The sequence below is a fragment of the Mustela putorius genome, unplaced genomic scaffold (assembly GCF_011764305.1).
Source record: "Mustela putorius furo isolate JIRA1106 unplaced genomic scaffold, ASM1176430v1.1 tig00000551_pilon_pilon_pilon, whole genome shotgun sequence".
NCBI lineage: Eukaryota > Metazoa > Chordata > Mammalia > Carnivora > Mustelidae > Mustela > Mustela putorius.
In genome coordinates, this window is record NW_025421412.1 from 12922813 (window position 1) to 12944474 (window position 21662).

Sequence of the window (21662 nt, forward strand, 5' to 3'; positions counted from 1 at the left end):
GTGACTAAAAAATGCTGTTGAACTGGGTGTGGGTGAGGCAACTAATGATGAAAATTGGAAAATTGTAAACATCTGCACTCAGATTTTCTACCCAGATTTCTTGTGCGTGTGTGTGGTTTTTTTCTTCCAAGTTTTCATTTAAATTCTAGTTAGTTAACATATAGTGTCATATTGGGTTCAGGAGTAGAATTTAGTGATTCATCACTTACATACAACACCCAGTGCTCATCACAAGCAGCACCCTCCTGAATCCCCATCCCCCACTTAGCCCATCCCCCACCCACCTTCCTCTTCTTGTGGTTCTTAAAATTACTCAGACTAGAAAAGAGAGAAAGATCAGAGATTTGGTTTAAAAAGCAAGGGAGGAGTGAAAAATCAAAGCACAGGCCCTAAACTCAAAGAAAAGGACTATTACCTGAATCTCAGGGTCAGATTTTACACTAAGCTTGTGTGTTGGAGAAGAGGAGATGCATCTAAGTTTTACGTGTTACTCATGTGGAGAAATTATCTACCAATGACTCCTGTTCAGAAGAATATAAAATATGAATGTATTTTAAAAGCATTATTTGCACTTAAAAAACATTCTGTAAGCAACTACTGGTCTCTATTGTAGTGGAAAACAGGGCTGTCTGTTGGACTGCATTCATTCACCGGGGCCACTCACCCTCACTATCCCAACCGGACAAGCTTGTGATTACAAAGACAACATTTATTTCTATTTTAGAGTCATGCCTATGAATAGTGAAAAAATGCCCCTAGGTCTCTAGACACATTGGAGTCTTCAACTGGACAGATTTCCTCAATAGCTCTGGTCTTTAAGTACTGACCTCTAAATTTTACATTATATTCCTATGTCCATTCCTATGTCCCACTTACAGATTCAAAAATTCATTTGTGGGGCTCCTGGGTAGCTTAGTTGACTGAGAGTCCGACTTGATTTTGGCTCAGGTTATGATCTCAGGTTCGTGACATCAAGTCCCATGTGGGGCTCAGCACTCACCTCAGAATCTGCTTGGGATTCTCTCTCTCCTTCTGCCCCCCCCCCTGCTTGTTCTCTCTAAATAAATGAAAGATAAAAAAAATCTTTTAAAAAGTTTATTTACTGTAAAAACCCATGATCAACATCAACAGAAGGGAACGAACGTGTGGGTGTGGTCTTCTAGGCATTTCGTTGCTACCTGGGCTTTTTTGGCCCGGTGGTTGATATGTTCTGCTTTGAGCAGACTGCTTGGTATGTCTCCAACTATCATATAATCTGCTAAAGGCTGCTTTAATCTGATTTTTGGCTTTCTGGATACCAAGATCACTTCGGTACCTTGGCTATTAGTCATTTTGCTAGAAAGCTACCAGGATTAACAGTAATAATCTAATTTGAGTTCTATCATGTTTGGATTTTTTTTTAAAGATTTTATTTATTTATTTAACAGAGATCAAAAGTAGGCAGAGAGGCATGCAGAGAGATGGGGGAATCAGGCTTCCTGTTGAGCAGAGTGCCTGACGTGGGATCCCAGGATCCCGAGATCACCACCTGAGCCGAAGGCAGAGGCCCAACTCTCTGAGCCACCCAGGCGCCCCATGTTTGGATTTTTTTTTTTTTTAACTTTCTGCATGTTTCAAAATTTCCAAAGGGGGAATTTTGATTTTAGTAATCAGAAAATAAAATTAAAATAACTAACCTGTATAGATTTAGAAGTTGCTTTGCAAAGTGCTTTTAAATCTGCCATCTCTGGTGACCACAACCATCTGCTCTGTGATTTGTTGGCTTTTCTGGTCTCTTTGTGAATGAGCCCTCTTGCTTAACTCTAGACCCCATCAGAAATAGAGAAGATGCTCTAACTTGTGCTCTAACTGAAACCCATTGTTTTTACTCCTTATCACACTTTCTTGAAGCATTGGAGAAGGCATTTTGCAATGACTGGGAACATACCAACCACCGGCCCTAAGAGCCCAGGTAGCAAAGGAATGCCTAGAAGACCACACACCACACGTTCATTCCCTTCTGATGTTGGTCATGGGCTGAATGTACCCACCCCCCACCTTGATCACATGCTCCCTGCCTGCTCTCTTGCAGGCACCTGCCTGGACCCCTCCATAAATCTCTCGGTGTCCATCTTGCCGGCCAAGAGGTAGGTTACCAAGGCTTGTGCCTTTCCCTTCCCTTGGCTGCTGGCGCCTGAAATAAATTTCTCCCTTTGGCTTGTCCAAACCCTCCTCTCTTGAGTTATTGGCTTCTCTTGCTATGACTTCATCCAAATTTATTTGTCAACACTGTTGGCAAACAGAGTCAGGAGCTAGGCTTCAGCTTTGTCCAGGATGCCCAATGGGCTCCCTGGAGTTGGGCTGGAGTTCACCTTTTCTTTTTCCTGAGTTAGTGGCTGGGAGAGATGGTTCGGTAATGTTTTCTCCCCATGTCCTGCTCCATGGTTCTTGGCCATCCTCAAGCCCAGACACCATCACCTCCACCCCAGTTCTTTTACCCTCTTCTGCCATGGACTTTCCATCAGTTATGGGCCAGAAAGTTTTTCGACATTTAGATGAAAGCTGTGAGTGGTATCAGGGAAATCTCTTTTGGAGAGCTCATGATATTTTTCATTGTTTCAAGGCGTTCTTGGAGCCTGTGGAGCCCATCCATTCATGCCTGCCCTTGCCTGGAACTCCTCTTTAACACTGAGATTTCATTGGCTGACCTATCCCCACTGAAGCCACAACTGATGGTTGCAACCCTACCTCTGTGACTACCACCCCACACACTTATACACTGCCGTCAAGACTCCCAGATTCTTGCTCCTGGATTTTCCAGTGTGTATCATAACCCACTGGTCTTAATATCCTTTCCCAAGTAGTTTAGACACAACTGTTCTGCACATCCATACGTTCCAGTGTCTGAGGTGGGGGTGTTGTGTTTTCACCAGCACCAACAACAAGCAATTCTGATACCTGGTGAGTGTCTTACAATTCAACACAATCCTGACACTATCCAGAGTGGTCACCAGATCCCACAGGTGGAGAGTTCAGTCCTACCAGGCTTCCCTCCTCCCCCATATCACATGCCAATTGCCAGCCTATATTATCATTTGTGGTTCCAACGAGGCTCAGAGTGGAGGTTCCCAGACCCGTTCTTGGGTTTGGTTAATTTGTAAGAGTGGCACACAGAACTCAGGAAGCCCTTTTACTCACTAGATCACTAATTTACTACAAAGGATATTGAAAACTATGAATCAACAGCCAGATCAAGAGATACATAGGGTGAGATCCTGAACAAAGACGCTTCTGTCCTGGGGTCCAGCAAAGAAGTTCTGGTTCCCCAACCTGGAAGCTCTTGGGCCCCCTCATATTGGGTTTTTATGAAGACTTTATTACATAGGCATGATCAATTAACTCATTGGTCATTGATGATTGATCCAACCTCTCTCCCTATCAGGAAATCAGGGTGGTGGAACTGAAAGTTCCAACCTCTTTTCAGGATTGTTTTTTTTTCATCTCTCTTTTTACTAAGCTCTACATCCAACCTGGGGTTCGAACTCACAGTGCTCCACTGACTGAGCCAGTGAGGTGTCCCCAGGGTTGGTTTTTTCTATCAGCCCTCATTCTTAGAGACTTCCCAAAAGTCAGGACACTAACATAAACCCAGTTGTAGTGGGAAGGGACTTGTTACAAATACCAATGTACACATTTCATCTTTATGGCTCTGGAGCTTCTCAGGAGCTGAGGACAGGAGATAAAATATTATAAAAAATAGGCTCTTATTGCTCAAGAAATTCCAAGGATTGGGGAACTGTGAATCAGGAACCAAAAAGACCAGGTACATATGAAAAATATATTTTGGTAACCTGAGTGATTTTATATATATATATATATATATATAAGCCCACCACTGTCCAATATTTCACCTACTTTTGCCCCCCCTCCCCCCCCCCCTTTTTAAATCTGACCATCAGGAAAACTCTAGTCCTGGACCTAAGTCATCCTCTGTTCTCATCCTCTGTTATGCCTGCACTTCCTTGTCCTGCTAGGGAAAGTCAGGCAGCTGATAGTATTTTGACACCTCAGAGGTATTGCCCCCAATCTCATCCACACCTTTAATGTACCCTGCCATGAAACTCTAGTCCGGGTTTTCTCTTCTTTCCCACAATGATTTAAAAATGCCTTCTCTCAAGGCCTCTCACACCCTCGTGACTCATGGTCACAACCTCGTCCTCCGCGGGCACCAAGCGCTATTCAAGGTGGAGATAACATACCTCCAGAAGACTTCCATTTCTTTCCATTTCCAAGACATTGAAGATAACAGAGAAACATCTCAGAGCAGTGATTTTCAAAGTGAGGTTCCACGGACCAACAATGTCAGCATCTCCCGGAATCTCATTAGATAACTTCTCATGCCCTACCCCAGATCCCTTAAATCTGAAACACGGGGGGTGGGCCCCAGGACTCTGGGTTTCCAGAAGCCCACCAGGTGATGCAGATGTATGCTAAATTACTGCAAGAACAATGGTCTTAAGAGGCAGCTTCTGCTTCCTTCTTTAGTCTTATTTCTGGCTACATTGCCAGCTTCATTTTATTGGATCTTCTGACCTTGCAGAGCTATGGAACTAACCATTGCCTAATCTGACCAAGCTTTCTCTTGGCTCAGGAGAGCTGCCTCCTCAGCTTGGAAGAATTACTCCCTGTCTCTCAACATGAGGAACTTCAGGGACTTCCCATATCCTAGAGCTAATCTAGATGTGTGTGTCTTTTTCCTATAGTTTTGCAGTGAAGGAAGGCTACATGACAACATGGTGTGCATTCCGAGTATCATTCTTATGCATTCATTTGGCTCTCGTTATGTGGATCGGTGATGAGCTTGCTTGGAAGTAGGAGAACTTCAAGTTAAGTGGGGGGAGGGAGGGAAGGCAAACTTTTCAGGTGACCTTGTAGCCTCTGTATTTCCAACTTATGATTTCAGAGAATAGCTCTCACAGATGCATTGGACTTTCCTGGGCTAGATGGCACACTTGTGTCATTCAAATTAATTCTAGGAGAAAGAGGTCTGAAGGAAGGAAGAAATTAATTTGAAATAAATTACTCTTTTTGGTAATTTGCTCTTTTTATGAAGCCAAGCAATCAGCTAGAGCTAAGAAAATTACTTCCATGTGAATACTTTGCTTTGGAATGATGACTTTTCTTCTGTAGGGAATGCATTTCACCTGGCTGCACTGTGAAACCAGGTTCATCTCTTTTCAATAGTCATGTGCTAGGAATTTTTAATTTGTTAATTTCCTTGTGGTTTCTACCCAACAACACGCTGGCCCAAGTGTTTTGTTTTTTGTTGGTTTTTTGTTTTTTGCTTTTTTTTTTTGGTCTCTTGAAAATCTTTTGGTTCTGTGTAAATAGGAGACATACCTATTTTTGAACCTGATGGAATTCTTTGGTTTTCTGTGCAATTTTCAGGCTGCTGGTGAGGTAACCTGACACCTGAATACACCCATGCATCATATAGCCACTATGACCCATTAATATGAGTTGAACTCACAATTTTTCAGCTGTTCCAAACCATAATCACATGATCCTTCAACTCAGATATTATCCTGTAAGAATATTTCAGAATTTTCATGATAATGTTACCTATAATCTTAGCAATAGAAAAACCATGGAATTTTATATTTCAAAGCTTCCTGAATACTTATTATGTAGCATTTTCCAGGTTTTAAAAAAAATGTTGCTTTTCCATCAAGATCTGCTCCTGAATTTTTTAAGCATAATCTCATAATTTCCTTTTATTTAAGACTAAGCTGAGTAAATAAATTGCAATGGGTTATACTTGTTCAGTTAAACTTATCATTGTGTGTTTAGATTTTCTAACTATTCCTAACTACTTATTGTATGCTTAATCTATCAGTTATTGAAAGGTTTCTTAAATTTGCAATTCCTCATGGTAGTTCTTTTATTTTTGCTTCACCTATATTAAGGCAATGTCCTTCAAGGACAGCCAGATGCAGAATGGGGGTTACATAGCCCATATATCCTTAATAATTCAGTTGGATACAAAGTGTATTTTACTTTTTGTTAATGTAGTTGTATTGGTTTTGGATTGCTGTTGCAACAAATCATTACACATTTAGGGCTTAAAATAACACAATTTACTATTTTACAGATCTGTATAGGACCTGGGTCTTCTGGCGCTGAGATTGAAGTGTGAACAGGGTTTGTATCCCTTTTTGGAGGCCCTAGCTGTGAATCTCTTCTCTTGCCTTTTCTGGCTTCCAAAGGCCACCTACATTCTGTGGCTCATGTCCCCCTTTCTCTGCCTTCAAAACTAGCAATGTTACATTTCTCTGTGGGGTCCTTTCAGAGTCACATTTTTCTCTGACTGCCCGTCTTCCACTTTTCAGGTCCCCTGTGATCATGTCAGGCCACTTGAATAATCCAGGATAATCCCCCTATTCACCAGGTAGGAGATTAGCAATCTTAATTCCAGTTGCAACCTATTTTTCCTTGGCCATGTGACTTAATATATTCACAGGTCCCAGAGATCAGGACATGGATAGCTTTGGATGGGGGCTGTGGTCATCATTCCACGTACCACTAATAGCTGTGGCAGTTTCTTTTTAGTATGTGTATAGTAAATCTCTTTAGTTTTAATCATCAAGAGTCTTTGTGTTGTAGGTGTGTCTCTTGAAAATAGCATGTAACTGGATGGATTTCCTCCTTCTCTGCTTAAATAGCAGATTCATTGTCTCACAGCTCTGGAGCCTGGAGGTCCAAGATCAAAGGCAGGACTGGTTCCTTCTAGGGGCTGTGAGAGAATCTTTTCCATGCTTCTCGCCAGCTTTTGGTGGCTTCCGGCCAACCTTTAGCATTCTTTGGTTTGCAGAGACATCATCCTGATCTCTCCCTTCATCTCCACATCGTCTTCTCCCTGCCTGCACGTCTCTCTGTCCAAATTTCCCCTTTCTACAAGGACACCAGTCATTTTGAATCAGGGTCTACTGTAATGACCTCATTTTAGCCTAACAAATTCCATCTGCAAAGACTCTATCTCCAAATAAGGTCACATTCTGAGGTGTTGAGAGTTGGGACTTCAACATATGAAATTTGGCGAGATACAATTCAATCTGTAACCGTTCTCTTTCTTATTTTTGCATACTTCAAAATCCACCATGACATTAGGTTTACTTATTTGGTTACTCAGGATTTGGCTCTCCTCCTTACTACTCTTTACTTCTGTGTTCAATTTTCTTCTTCTTCAAGTATACTTAATCTTTTTTTAAAAAAATTTTAAGTTTAAACTTAATTTTTTCAGTGAGTATACTTAATCTTGACTTGTTTGAAAATGTCTTTATTATGTCCTCACTCCCCCCCGCCACCTTCTTTTAAAAACGTCCTCACTCTTGGGTGACATTTTAGTTGGGTCTATAATTCCGGGTTGACACTTTACCTTCTTTCAGTAATTTAAAATATATCATTTCTGTGTCTTACAGTTTCTTTTGCTACCATTGTGAGTTCTGCAATCAATCTCATTGTGGTTTCCCTATAGATGATATTTCTTTTTTTCTTGCCAGTGGCTTTAAAGATCTATTATTTGCTGCAGTTTTACTACACTATGTCTAGGTGTAGATTTATTTTTATTTATTCTGCTCTGGATCCATTGTTGTCCTGAGTCTGCAAGGATATGTCTTTCGTCATTTCCAGAGAAATGTCAGTCTTGATATCCAAGAATATTGCTTTTGCATATTTTCTCTATTTTGTTGCAAAGATTTCCTTTTTTCTACAAGTGTAGTTTTTTTGAGATATAAAATACATGGAAAATGCACACGTCATAAATGTATTTTGATGAGTATTCACAAGCGGAATACCCCAGCTTTATCAGCACCCTGATCAAGAAATCGAACAGGGGCATCTGGGTGGCTCAGTTGGTTAAGGGACTAACTCTTGATTTTGGCTCAGGTCATGATCTCAGGGTCATGAGATGGAGCCTCACATCTGGCTCTGCATTGAGTGTGGAGTCTGCTCAGGATGCTCTCCTCTGCCCCTCCCCCACCCTCTCTCTCTCTCCAAAAAAAAAAAAAAAAAAAAGAAAGAAAGAAAGAAAAGAAGAAAGGAAGGAAGGAAGGAGGCAATAAAATAATACTAGGACTTCAAAAGCCTCCACAGGCTCTTTACAGTCATTATCTACCTTTTCCATCAAGAATTAGCACCATCTTGACTTCTATCTGTATAGATTAGTCCCTCCTTTTGAGCTTTATAAAAATGGAACCATGTGGTATGTACACTTCTGTCTCTTTCATGCAACGCTATGCTTATGAAGTTCATCCATATTTTGTATGTGATGGTCATTTATTCATTCTTGTCATAGTATTCTGTTGTATCAGTTCCAATTAGAATTTTTATCAGAAACATGTTGGGCCATCTTTCCCATCCTCCATGTCTTTTAACCTCTCTCTTCCATTTTCTATCTTTTTAATTCTTAGTTTCCTCAGATTTCTCTTCATGTTCGCTAAGTATTGACTCAACTATATTGCATTTGATGCTTAGCCCAACAACCGAATTTTGTATTTCCATGACAGACTTTTAAAAGAAAGATTTTATTTATTTATTTTAGAGAGAGAGTGCGTGTGCATGAGCATTTGCAAGTGAGCCTGAGTTGGGGGAGGAGCAGAGGAGGAGGGAGAGAAAATCTCAAGCAGACTTCTCACTGAGCATGGAGCCCAATGCAGGACTCTATCTCATAACCCTGGGATTATAATCTGAGCCAAACCAAGAGTCGGATGCCTAACCGACTGAGCCATCCAGGCGCCCCTCAATGAGTCTTTTTCATAATTTTAAAAGCTCTATTTGGCCCTTTAAAAAATATGTTTGTTCTGCTTTTTTCAGGGTATTTATGTATTTAATTTTTCTTCTCTCTCTGTGTGTGTGTGTGTGTTTTAAAGGTTTTATTTATTTATTTGACAGAGGGAGAGAGATCACAAGTAGGCAGGGAGGCAGGCAGAGAGAGAGGAGGAAGCAGGCTCCCCGTGGAGCAGAGAACCCGATGCGGGGCTCAATCCCAGGACCCTGAGATCACAACATGAGCTGAAGGCAGAGGTTTAACTCACTGAGCCACCCAGGTGCCCCTCTTCTGTGTTTTTTAATCTTAAACATAATTAAGTTCAGATGACTCTTAAGTGAATCTTCAGAGGATGTAATGTTGGTATTTGTTGCACATGCTTACTTTTGTTCTTGGTGCATATTTTCCTTATCAATAATTTTGATTTGATAGCTGATTGTTCAGGGGTTTCTTACATTTGGGACTCTAGTGTAGTCTTGGAGAATTTGCTCTTCAGAATGGTTTCATGGATTTCTGCCTGGAGTCTCAGAGGTATCATTAAGGTCTGGGCTAGCTTTCATATTAATTTCTAGGCTTGGAGGTTTCTGAATTATAAACATAATATGTATTAGAACATATAGTGATATCTATATTAGAATATGGAGTAAGGTCCAAGTTGTGGTTCTGAATTCTCAGATGAGATTCTTTTCCTGCTGAGTCCAATAGTGAGACAAACAACAACCTTTGCCCAATAAACTATTTGTGATTGAGGGAAGTTTACAGAATAATGCAGCCAGGACTGTGACTTACAGCTGGGTCACTGACTCCGTGACAGAAGTGGACTTGGAATCCAAGAATGAGTCCCAAAACTGGGGTTTCAGTGAATCTTGTTGCAGAAATAGGGTAAGAGAGAATCTGGAAATTAAGTAAGGATTGGTAATGGGCTATCAGAGAGGCAGAACGACATAGGAGCTGGGACAATGAGCAGTGGAGTGATCCTGGGGCTAATTTTCAGTACTCTGATCTGAGTCCTGGTATTACAGTTATTTTATTTTATTTAAAGATTTTATTTATTTATTTGACAGGCAGAGATCACAAGTAGACAGAGAGAGAGGGGGAAGCAGGCTCCCTGCCGAGCAGAGAGTCTGATGTGGGGCTCGATCCCAGGACCCTGGGATCATGACCTGAGCCGAAGGCAGAGGCTCTAACCCACTGAGCCACCCAGGTACCCCAAAGTCCTGGTATTACATTTAAACCATCATTTTGCTTAGCTTGAGGCCTTCTCTGAACTGAGGCAGGTTCTTAATGGCACAGTGGTGGCCAATCTCATTTATAAAGTTCTGAATTATGGGAAGTTGTTTTTAATAGTGTCCTATTGTCTTGTCTGACTTTCCCCATCCTACCTGCTGGAATCACTCTCCTTTTTTTCCCAGTTCCAAGCCTCTAGGACCAGGTTGCCAACCCCCATAAATGTCTATGGGGAGTGGATGATGACGCAGTTAATGTAAGTTCATAAAAACATGGAATGGTGACTGACGAGAAGGAAGGATGCAGGGGCATGTGGCTTCTCAGCTCCAGCTTATGGTTGTTAAGTGGATATGCATGGTCTGGGCTGGAAATTTGGATTTTTTAAAAAAGAAAACATTAAAAAATGTCAGCAACTCATTCAATTATAAAAATGTGCTGTGCTAACCAAAAATACATCTGTGGGACATTGGTTTGCAACTGCTACTCTGAGCTGCCTTCCAGAATCTTCCAGCTGCCTGAATTCCCTCATTGCATGGCAGCTCCTATTCTCCCTCCAGAATTAGTCATCAAATATTATGTTTTTTCAAATCATCTGCATTCTTAGTTTTCCACCAAATACCACATTCCTTGAATGACTATACATGAACAAATGCTCGCAAGTGTGTGAATGATGGATGGTTCCTCCTGACGTATGTTGGACCAAATCAGAGTGTGAACCCCTGGCAGGGAGCACATGGAACAGCATCCTGTGTGCATGACTGATCCAGGAATGGGGGGGTATCGGTGAGTGTGGGCTTTGCATCCAGATGCTCATGCCTTCTGACCCTCCACTTAGAAGTGGAGAGATCCTCTCTAAGGGGTTTGCCCCTCTAGACCTTGATTTTCTTATCTGTACAGTAAGGGTAATAATACTTAGCCGTGTTGTTGTGAGGCTGTTTTAATTTCTGTTTTATACTCAATGCTTATTTTTGTTCAGATTATGGGAATTCTGCAGTTGCGAATTAAGTCAAGTCTTTCCCTGTGTAGATTTTGTAGATGTGGAAGACTGTGGTTCAGGGGATCTACCCAATGTCTCAGCTGGCCAAATTGGGAATTCATTTGCAATATTTATTTTTAATGATTTTTTATGGTACAATTGACTATAATATCCCATAGTTTATCTGTGAGGCTATATGAATTAATTATTAAAGCAAGACTATGGCTCTAAAACCTATCAGATTAAAGTATTGGGAAAAGATGTGGGTTGTTCCAACCCTTTCATTGTATGTAACAGCTATGTAATCTGTCTATGTAATCTATGTTATGTAATCTCTTTAAGCCTCACTTTGTCATCAGGAAGAAGCAGTATCTACTTTGCCCATTGGAGTATTATTCCGAGTGTTAATGGTACGACTTCTTTCCCAAACTGGGGGTGCAAACATGGTTTCATCTCTTTAAGGGATTAAAACTAACTCAGGACCATATGTTCTTGACTGGCAGAAAGGTCAATATCTCCTTCTCGGGGCCATCCTTCCCCCAGACTGTTCAGGAACCTGAGGGTTATAGAGTCCCGTGGTGGGGGCCAGGGGGAGGTAAGTGGTTGGGTGTCAAAACCAAGGTTTCATCAGTTCTCTATTGCCGCTGCTCCTTCTTGTTGCACATAGTCCCTGTCAGAACCACGCCCTGCAGAGACCTTTTTTTCTTAGATTTATTTATTGGGGGGTGGGGAGCAGGGAAGGAGAGGAAGAGAGAATCTCAAGCAGACTTCACACCAAGTACGGAGCCTGATGCCGTGAGATCACGACCTGAGCCGAAACTAAGGGTAGAATGTGCTTCACTGAGCCACCTAGGTGCCCCAGAAACTTTCTACAATCGAGGAAAAGATACCTCCTCTGGGAAGGCATAGCCCTGTGAACTCTTCAGCCTCACTTGCATTCACATGGTGGCCCTGGTCGGTGAGGACACTTGGTCCTGCACCTCCTGAGAGAGGGATCTGGTGTGATGCTGACTGAGGTCCGTGGCAGTTCTTGTGGATTGCTGAGGGAGGCTGGCTCCTGCCTCGCTCGGGCTCTCAGGGAAAAAGGTCTCACAGCTCGGCTGTTTCAACTCTTCTGGCTGCTGTTTCAGGGGGCACGTGGAGAGCACTCGTATGATCTCCTCCTCCTCCCGGACAGCCGCACACTTAGAATGCAGATGGCCTGAGATCTGCCTCTTTTGTGACCTCCAGTGCGATCTCCCCTCCACACTCCTCCCCTTACTTTAGGGTCCACTGGTGACTGACTCCCCTAAAATTTAGTCAGGTGACTTCTGGAACATGCCATGACTAAGCAAAACCAAACCAAACAAAAAAACCAATGCAAGTTAATGGGAAAAAGACAGTCTCTTCAACAAATAGCATTGGGAAAACTGGAGAACTGGATAGCTACACACAGGGCAATGAAATGGCACCACTTTCTTACACCATATGCAAAAGTAAACTTTTGGAAAGGATTAAAGACCTAAATGTGAGACCTGAAACCATAAAATTCATAGAAGAAGTACAGACAGTCATCTCTTTGATATTAGCCATGGAAACATTTTTTTAGATATGTCACCTCTGGCAAGGGAAACAAGAGCAAAATTAAACTGTTGAGACGACATCAAAATAAAAAGCTTTGCACAGCTTTGGAAACCATAGACAAAACAAAAAGATAACCCACTGAATGAGAGAAGAGATTTGCAACTGATATCTCCAATAAGGGGTTAACATGCAAAATATATAAAGAACTTATACAACTCAACACCAGAAAGCCACATAACCCAGTTTAAAAATGGGCAAAAGACGTGAACATTTTCCCAAAGAAGTCATCCAGATGGCCAATAGACACATGAAAAGACGCTCAATCATGCATCATTGGAGAAGCGCAAATTAAAACCACAAAGAGATATTTCCTCATACCTGTCAGAATAGCTAAAATCAAAAACACAAGAAACAACCAGGGCTGGCGAGGATGTGGAGAAAAGGGAGCTCTTGTACAGCGTTGTTGGGAATGCAAACTGGTGCAGCCACTGTGAAAAACAGTATGAAGGGTCCTCAAAGAATTAAAAACAGAATTACCATATGATCCATTAATTCCACTACTGGGTATTTACTCAAAGAACATGAAAACACTAATTTGGAAAGGTATATGCACCCCTATGTTTATTGCAGCGTTATTTACAAGCGCCTAGATATGGAAGCAGCCCACATGTCCACAGGCAGAAGAATGGATGAAGATGTGGTGTAGACATACAACGGAATATTAGCCATAAAAGAATGAAATCTTGTCTATGCAACAACATGGGTGGACCTAGAGGGTATGATGCTAAATGAAATAGGTCGGTTAGAGAAAGACAAATACCCTATGATTTCACTCAGATGTGGAATTTAAGAAACAAAACAAATGAACAAAGAAACAAAGAGACAAACCAAAACCAGACTCTTTAACTGTGGAGAACAAGCAGATGGTTACCAGAGCGGGCGTGGTGTGGGGGTTTGGGGGGGGTGTTGGGGGTTGGGGGGGGTGAAGCTGGAGGGGTGGGTTGGGGTGGGGGATGGGTGAAATAGGTGAAGAGGGTTAAGAGCACACTTACCACGATGAGCACTGAGCAGTGTGCAGAATTGCTGAATGACTATATTGTACGCCTAAAACTAACATAATGTTGTATATTAATTAAACTGGAATTACAAAAAAAAAAAAAAAGCTCCCAAACAGTGCAAGTTAGATTTTTCCTCGAGATGCTTGATACACGTGAGTGTCCCATTGCATTTGGAGCTTTTCCTTTAATATGCATTTATGCTATAAAATCAAATTGATTGTGAAATAATCTGGTGGTTTGGTGGATTAAGGATTAAGTAGCATAAACTGACAGGTCACATACTCTTTAGCAAAAGCCTCCAGAGGTCTGGACCTTTCAGGAAACTCAACAAGGCTTTTTCTCTAGGTGCCTTAGAGGCAAGGGTCATTTGCATATGAACTTGAGGTGTTGACTTACTGTCCCAGTCTCTGGTAGCAGGAACTGGTTGCTGCAACTCTCCGCTGGCCTCCCGGAGAACTAAGACTTAGACGAGCAGAAGCCAAGCTGTAGGGCCCTCTGTAGGGCCCCGCGTGAGGTCGCAGACTGGAACTGCCTCACCTCACCAGCTGTCCACCTGCTGGTCTTTCCCTCCGCGGCATTACAGCTTCTCCTCCGAGCTAGTGCCCCTCCTAGGATCCACGGAGCCACTGTCCCTGGGGTAGATGAGGTAGATGATTATAAACACGAAGCCTTATTTTTCTTTGTTTAGAGTTCCAACAGGACTAACCAGTTTTGTTTGGTTTTGTCTTGTTTTAAACTACCAGAAGTTCAGTTCAATCGAACCCAAGGATTCGGTGGAAAACATCAGCCAACGAAGAATCAATAAATCATTAACGTGAGCAGCCCTTGGAGGCCCGTTGCCTGGGTTGCCCTGCCAAGTGACAGAAAGCTCAGCGGCATCTGAAGTGGAAGGAAAAGTTGGTACTGATTTCGCCGAGCGTGAATCCGTTTGTTCTCCCCGTGCTCTGGGAGGGAAGGGCTGAGCGTGATGCTGTACCACCACCTAGTGATAAACACACGCACATCGCCTACAACCCAGTACGCTCGCTGCTCAGGACGCCCTCTGGGTAAAAGAATGCCCCAAGCGGAAACCTTAGGGCCACATATCACATTATTCCTCACTAGTGGCTTTTGCTGATTACTTCTAGGATTTCGGTGTCATGGCCGAGGTGTAGAAAGCATCAGGACATGATGGACACTTCGGCATGGCGTTGGCTTCCCTGGCCCAGGTCATTGTTAGGAAGTGTCCCCGTCTCATGCTGCTGTGGCCACTGGCTGGCGGTGACACGATGCACCACGTGAGGGTCTAGTGTCCCACAGGATGCAGACTGACCAGTGAGAAATAGGAGATTGGAAGGAGCTGGTGGAGGAGTGGTTCTTCCCGTCTCCTCCCCAATGGACTGTTGTTGGGACATGCAGTGTCCACATTGTCTCTGGAGATGTCTTCCAGGACAACCAGAGTTTTGTCGGTGCAGTGGCCAGCGCAGGACTGTACCATGTGATTGTTGCTTTTTGTGTTCTCCATTTTTATTCCCTTTTGTTTCCTCCTCTTGGTCTCTGGGGACTACATTCTTCTCTGATGGGTTTTCATCTGAGTTTTTTGCCTCGGGCTCTGTTTTCTGGGGAACTTGAGCTAAGACAGTTACATGCCCATCTTGGAATGAGTTCCTGGGTTCAGGTATGTAGGTGCCCATTCAGACTTGGGGAGTGAGGTGCTGTGATTGACGTTTCCATTGGGTTCAGAAGGTAAAGGGGATGGAGGTCCCCAGAGGAACGAGCAGAAGGATAGGAAGGTGAGCCGTGGATGGAAACACACCCCCGTGGTGTTTGTGAAGCAGCCAAGCAACTTTTTAAGTCATGAAAAACGTGCCTTAGCCCTGAGATCCCTGTTAATGTCACCACAGAGGGACCACCTGGCATCATGTATCTTTGAAGGGATACCGTATGAGGTGCCTAGAAGCACCCAGGACATCGTCTCAACAAAAATCTTTGATTTAAATCCAATCAAGCTTTTAGATGTAACTTTCAAGTTACAGGAAATATAGGAGAAAGAGGAGCAAGTTATACAACAGGACAGCAAAAACGCTTTCAAATCGAGAATATGGAATATTCTACAAGACAGCTGGCTGGCATCCCAGGACGTGATGGCTGAAATGATGGAAATTAATTGTCTCACAGTAAGTACTAATCTGATTTCAGAATTTTTATATTTTTATTTTTATTATTTTTATTTTATTTTAGATTTTATTTATTTATTTGACAGAGAGAGGCACAGTGAGAGAGGGAACACAAGCAGAAGAGTGGGAGAGGGAGAAGCAGGCTTCCTGATGCTGAGCAGGGAGCCTGATGCGGGGCTCGATCCCAGAACCCTGGGGTCATGACCCGAGCCAAAGGCAGACGCTTAACCACTAAGCCACCTAGGCACCCCAGAATTTTGTTATACTTAAACAATTTATAACAGAACCAATCTCTGTTATGCATTTTGATACAATATGTTGTAGGAAGAATATTCAACTTATGACACAGAGGAGGTGTGAAATGTGTTCTATGAATAAATTGGATACTTGTCTGCTTGATCTGAAGACAGATTGGGACATCTATCAGTAACACTAGGGAAAAATTTCCCCCTGGCTTTGTAATCCAATAAAGTTTTCTTTTTTTTTTTCTTTATTAAAGTCTTTTATTTGATTCTTTTTTTTTTAATCTTGTTAGTTAACATACAGTGAAGAATGGTTTCCAGAGTAGAATTTAGTAATTCGTCACGTACATCCAACACCCAGTGCCCATTACAAATGCCCTCTTGAATACCCATTCTCCTTCTAGCCCATCCCCCACCCACCTTCCTCAAAGTTTTCTTTTTTTTTTTTTAAGATTTTATTTATTTATTTATTTGTCAGAGAGAGAGAGAGAGAGAGAGAGAGAGAACTCAAGCAGGCAGAGCGGCAGGCAGAGGCAGAGAGAGAAGCAGACTCCCCACCAAGTGAGGAGCCCGATGCGGGATTCGATCCCAGGACCCCGGGATCACAGCCTGAGCTGAAGGCAGCCGCTCAACCAACTGAGCCACTCAGGCGTCCCAAGTTTTCTAATTAATATCTCCAGGATGTGGTGGCTGTTGATTCTGACAGATTTTTAAATATCAATATCAAATGGGGCGCCTGGGTAGTTCAGTGGGTTAAGCCTCTGCCTTCGGCTCAGGTCATGATCCCAGGGTCCTGGGATGGAGCCCCGCATCGGGCTCTCTGCTCAGCAAGAAGCCTGCTTCCTCCTCTCTCTCTCTGCCTGCCTCTCTGCCTCCTTGTGATCTCTCTCTCTGTCAAATAAATAAATAGAATCTTAAAAAAATATATCAATATCAAATATCAATATTTCATATAGAGTTTGACTTGAAGTCCTGAATATCAAGTATAATGTTTTATGATTATGTTTTCAAGTTTTTGAGAGCCATTAGGATTATGACAGTGTTAAAAATAGGTTGAAGCATAATTTAAACATGTGTTGAAGGGAGATTAAATTTACATGTAGAATATTCTCAAAGACCAAAGCATTTTTGGATCCTGGTGTATAAATCACTCAGATCTCACTTCAACAGCCTTTTTTTATTTTCCAACCACTGAAGAAGTAACTCATTATTTTCTTTGATATCATGCAATTACTGTGGAGTGGAACATAGTTCAACTAATAGACCCTCAAAAACTTTGATGACAGGTATACATAAAGTTTATGATCCCAGAAGTCACATTTCAAATCATGTTAATCAGTGTTTGAATAAAAACACCCAGGCAATGAAGACATCATTTGGTCTGCCTTTGCTTTGAAGTGCCTCGAAAGAAAACTTTTGTCACAGCTTTATTTATCTCATTAATCATACTTGGGTTAGGTTGACACAAAACACATCAATCATTTTCCTTCTCCAAATTCTTGTAGGATGGATGCTAAGCTCTACACGCTCTTGGTGTCTTTCAGAAACATTAAGTGCTTTTCTCCAACTCTTGGATAAGTTGGGTGGTTTCCTGTGGACCACTTTTCTAGTACTCCCTGTAACCTCACACAGATATAATTTCACTCACTTCCTTCAGAAACATTTAGTGGGCACCTGTGGAGAACATTGTCTGAAATCTCAGGGAGCTCACAGTTCAATGGAAAGACAAACAGATGATATCCCAGGGACAGCCCAGGTTCAAGAGTATTCCACCGTGCAGAAAAGCCATATTGAGAAACAGTGTCCGGCTGCAAGGCTCAAAACCTTTCCGAGCCTCAGTTTTGCCCTCTGTAACATGGGGATAATTACCCCCACATAGAACGGTGGCACAGATGAACCTGCAAATTGTGATCATCCACTGTTTCCAAATTTATCTTATGGTTTGATTCCATGAAAACAGTGAACTGATCATTGATCAACCCATATCTATCACTATCTTTCTGCTAATTTTAAATTCTTGGTGAAGGAATTGGATTAGCTCAATGAGTCAGGTGGTACTCTTGGTTCAGTGATCTGTGGCTTTTTCTGCCAGAAGCCCACCCCCTATGACTTGGGGGACTGAAAGCAAATCCAAACCCTGTCTACTGCACTTTATATAAAGATTTTGTTGTGATTAGTAAAATGCAAATCGTGCTAAATCTTGTATTGAGTTAATAGTTTATTTTTGCATGTGTCAATAGCTTGGCTTGATTCTGGCAGGGTTCTATGAACTTTATGATATTAATAAAATGTTTTTGAATTTGAAAAATCTATGCACTCCTATTTTGGGAAAGAGGCATTTGCAGAAGTATTTTTAGTGCTCCCAGGTTACTACAAAAATGAGAAGACACAAGAGTTCTGGAGATTAGTTGCACAGAAGTGTGAGTGTACTTAACATTACTGAACTTAAAGTTGGTTAAAATCGTGAGTATTATTTTATGTGTATTCTACCACCATAAAAAAAAATCTAAGGAAAAAAAATGAGAAAATACAGACACCAGATAGACTCACTGAAACAGTTCAAATTCCATAAAACTTCTTATTTAATATACATAGTCATTAATAAACAGGCATTAATAAATGCCACCAGTCTGAACAAAATGTGTTTCCATCAGGCTAGATAATAAATATATTTAATTTATATCTGCAAATTAAAGAACATAAGAATAGATACACTCTTGTACATAGTATTAAACCCATAAAAAGAAAACCACCCAAGACATTTAAACTGTAGAGTTTGAGAAATTATCCATTATCATTGACAGAGCATCTCCATGAGGGACAATTTTTAAGAATATCCATTCACTTTATTTATTTATTTTAAAAGATTTTTATTTATTTATTTGTCAGAGAGAGAATGAAAGCGAGCACACAAGCAAGCAGAGTGGCAGCAGAGGTGGAGAGAGAAGCAGGCTCCCCGCCAAGCAAGGAGCCTGATGCGGTACTGGATCCCAGGACCTTGGGATCATGACCTGAGCTGAAGGCAGTGGCTTAACCTATGGAGCCACCCAGGCATACCTGGAATATTCATTCATTTTATAATGAACAGTAGAGACCTAGCAGTTGCCAGGTACCAGGCAAGAGTGGAATACGGCAGTAAATCAGATATCCAGGATCCCTGTCTCCATTGAGTTTATACTATAGCAAAGGAGCCCATTAGACCTTAGATGACCAGTTGGTATAATAAGAGCTCTGGTAACTGTGGGAGCACGTCGAAGAGGTTCTGGGGCTTCCTGGAGGAAGCGACTCATAAGCCCACTTATGAAGAATAAGTTAAGCGTTAGTTGGACAAAGATGTGGAGAAAAGAGTGATTCAGGCAGAGGTTAAATGGTGCTCAGAGTTCTGGAGATGAGAAGAAAGACAGTGAATTCAGAGAACTGAAGGAAACCAAAACAAAGCAAAATGTTTGAGGAGTGAGTTTGACACTAGTCTGGATGATTTCAGGGTTGAGATCTGCTGAGAGGTTGACATGGAACAAAAGCAGAGGATTTAGGAGGTCAGTGACAGATTGATTGTCTGAGGAAGAATCATGACATGGAAGTTAGGCTTAGGGGTAACTGGAGAGGAAGAGAGGATCCATGAAGTGAGGAGTTAGAGAATTAACCAGTAACAAAGGATTTGTTGCAAAATGGGAAATGAAGGGCAGGTCCTGAAGACAAAAGCTGCAAAAATGGGAAATAGTGTAGTATATTGGTTAAAGAGTGAAATCTGAAAGCCAACAGACTGGTTTGAGTCCTGCTTTTTATCATAAATTTGACCTCATTCTCCTTATCTGCCCAAAAGAGTTATTATAATACTTACTTATAGAGTTGTTGCAAAGTGAACATTTTTGAATGCTTATAGCCAACTTTACAAACCACTTTCCTGTAGGAGCCATCAGTGTATTTTTAAACACCGAAGTGCCATCACAGCTCTGTAAGGAGGACGTTCCTGTAGATGGCTGGAAGGAAAGGGAGCTTCAAGTCCACCTTTTTTACTATATTCACAGCATCCAGATAGTGCCTGCACAGAGGAGATGTTCAATAAATTTTGTTAAAGGAATTAATGACCAAATAACACATAAGTCGTTGAAATCAATATGGATTTTTTTTGGGAGAACAGTTTGGAAACACATAGCTTAGAAATGTTGATACTCTTTGATCTCATTTATGGAATCCTAAATAAATACATTTAAGTAAAAAGCTAAAAGCACAAAGATGTTCATTGCTTTGTTCTTGATAATAGTGGAAAACTGGAAATGACCGAAATACTCAGTAACCATCAGAATAGATGAAGACAGCTTTGGCATATGTATTTTAAGTGAGGCAAAAGGTACACAACAAGTTTATTTGTGATGTATATATACTATTTTGGAAAATGCTTAAGAAATGGTGCTAAGTGAAAAAGGCATATTTAATTGCAGTATTATCACACAATGGAAAGACATGATATTCCCTGGGAATATAAAAAATCTGTGCATGGGAAAATGTTAAAAAATACACCAAAATATTGATGGTAGGACTATAGATAAGTTTTTCCTTTTCTCCCTTACTCTTCTCTCTTTTTTAAAAAAAATCCAAAATTATATAATTCTCTGTATGAAATTGTGCAAGTAGCTTCATGTAAATGAGAAAGAGGGTCCAGGAGGAAAGGTGTCTTCTGTTTTAGTGGCTGCAACATTTTAGGTCCTACATGTCAGGGGCAGTGGGAAGTGTTGCTGAAGACAGGGGTGGGTGGGAGAGGAATGGAGGGGAAAGGAAATGAGGGTGGGAAAGGAAGTGGAGTAGGGAAGATGGGTCCATAGGATTGTGGTGGGGACATGGGGGTGCCATTGACTTGTGAATCTGGTGACAAGCTCCGTAACACAGCTAGAAGGGCAGTTACATGGAGAGGACACGGCTGTCCTGGAAGATGTCGAGAGTATTGTTAGTTGTGTTTCCCTCATGGTAGGTGGAGTTGAGGTGTCAAGAGGTAGACTGGCCATGACCATGTGGCCATACCCACACGAATGTGACAGTCTTCCCTTCCGTACAAACTCCCCAATATCATCAGAATCAATCATTTCTGAACTCCTGAATTCTGAACTGAATTCCTATATATTCTGTGTCTTGTAAATGCAAAGATCACATGGAATAGGGGATGGGGAATTGAAATAGCATGGAGGAATTAAGGGATAATTTTAATTCAAGCCCTTCGAGTCACAGATGAGGACGTTTGAGAACTGGAGAAGTAAAAGACTGTACAAGGTGATGTTGATTGATTGCAACAAATTTGGGTTGATTCTCCCCATACGGTCTTGACAAGCAGGTCCTTAGTCTCTGCTGTGTTCTAGGAGACAAGCTGGCTGGCTTCCTAAGCCTCCTTGGAAAGTATCTCTTTCTAGGGGATCTCAGATTTGTACTTAGCACCTGGGAGTGGTCAGAATGGAAGCTGAGTACAAGAGCAATGCAGAAAAGGTGAAGAGCTTCTCCCTTTCTACCCTTCCAGGGGAGTCAATGTTTTTTACTTAGATGATGATGATGATGGTGATGGTGGTGGTGGTGATGGCCAATCCTCACAGAGAATTTCCTAAGTGCCAGCGCTTATTTTAAATGTTTTTGTAGATTAACTTAATTCTC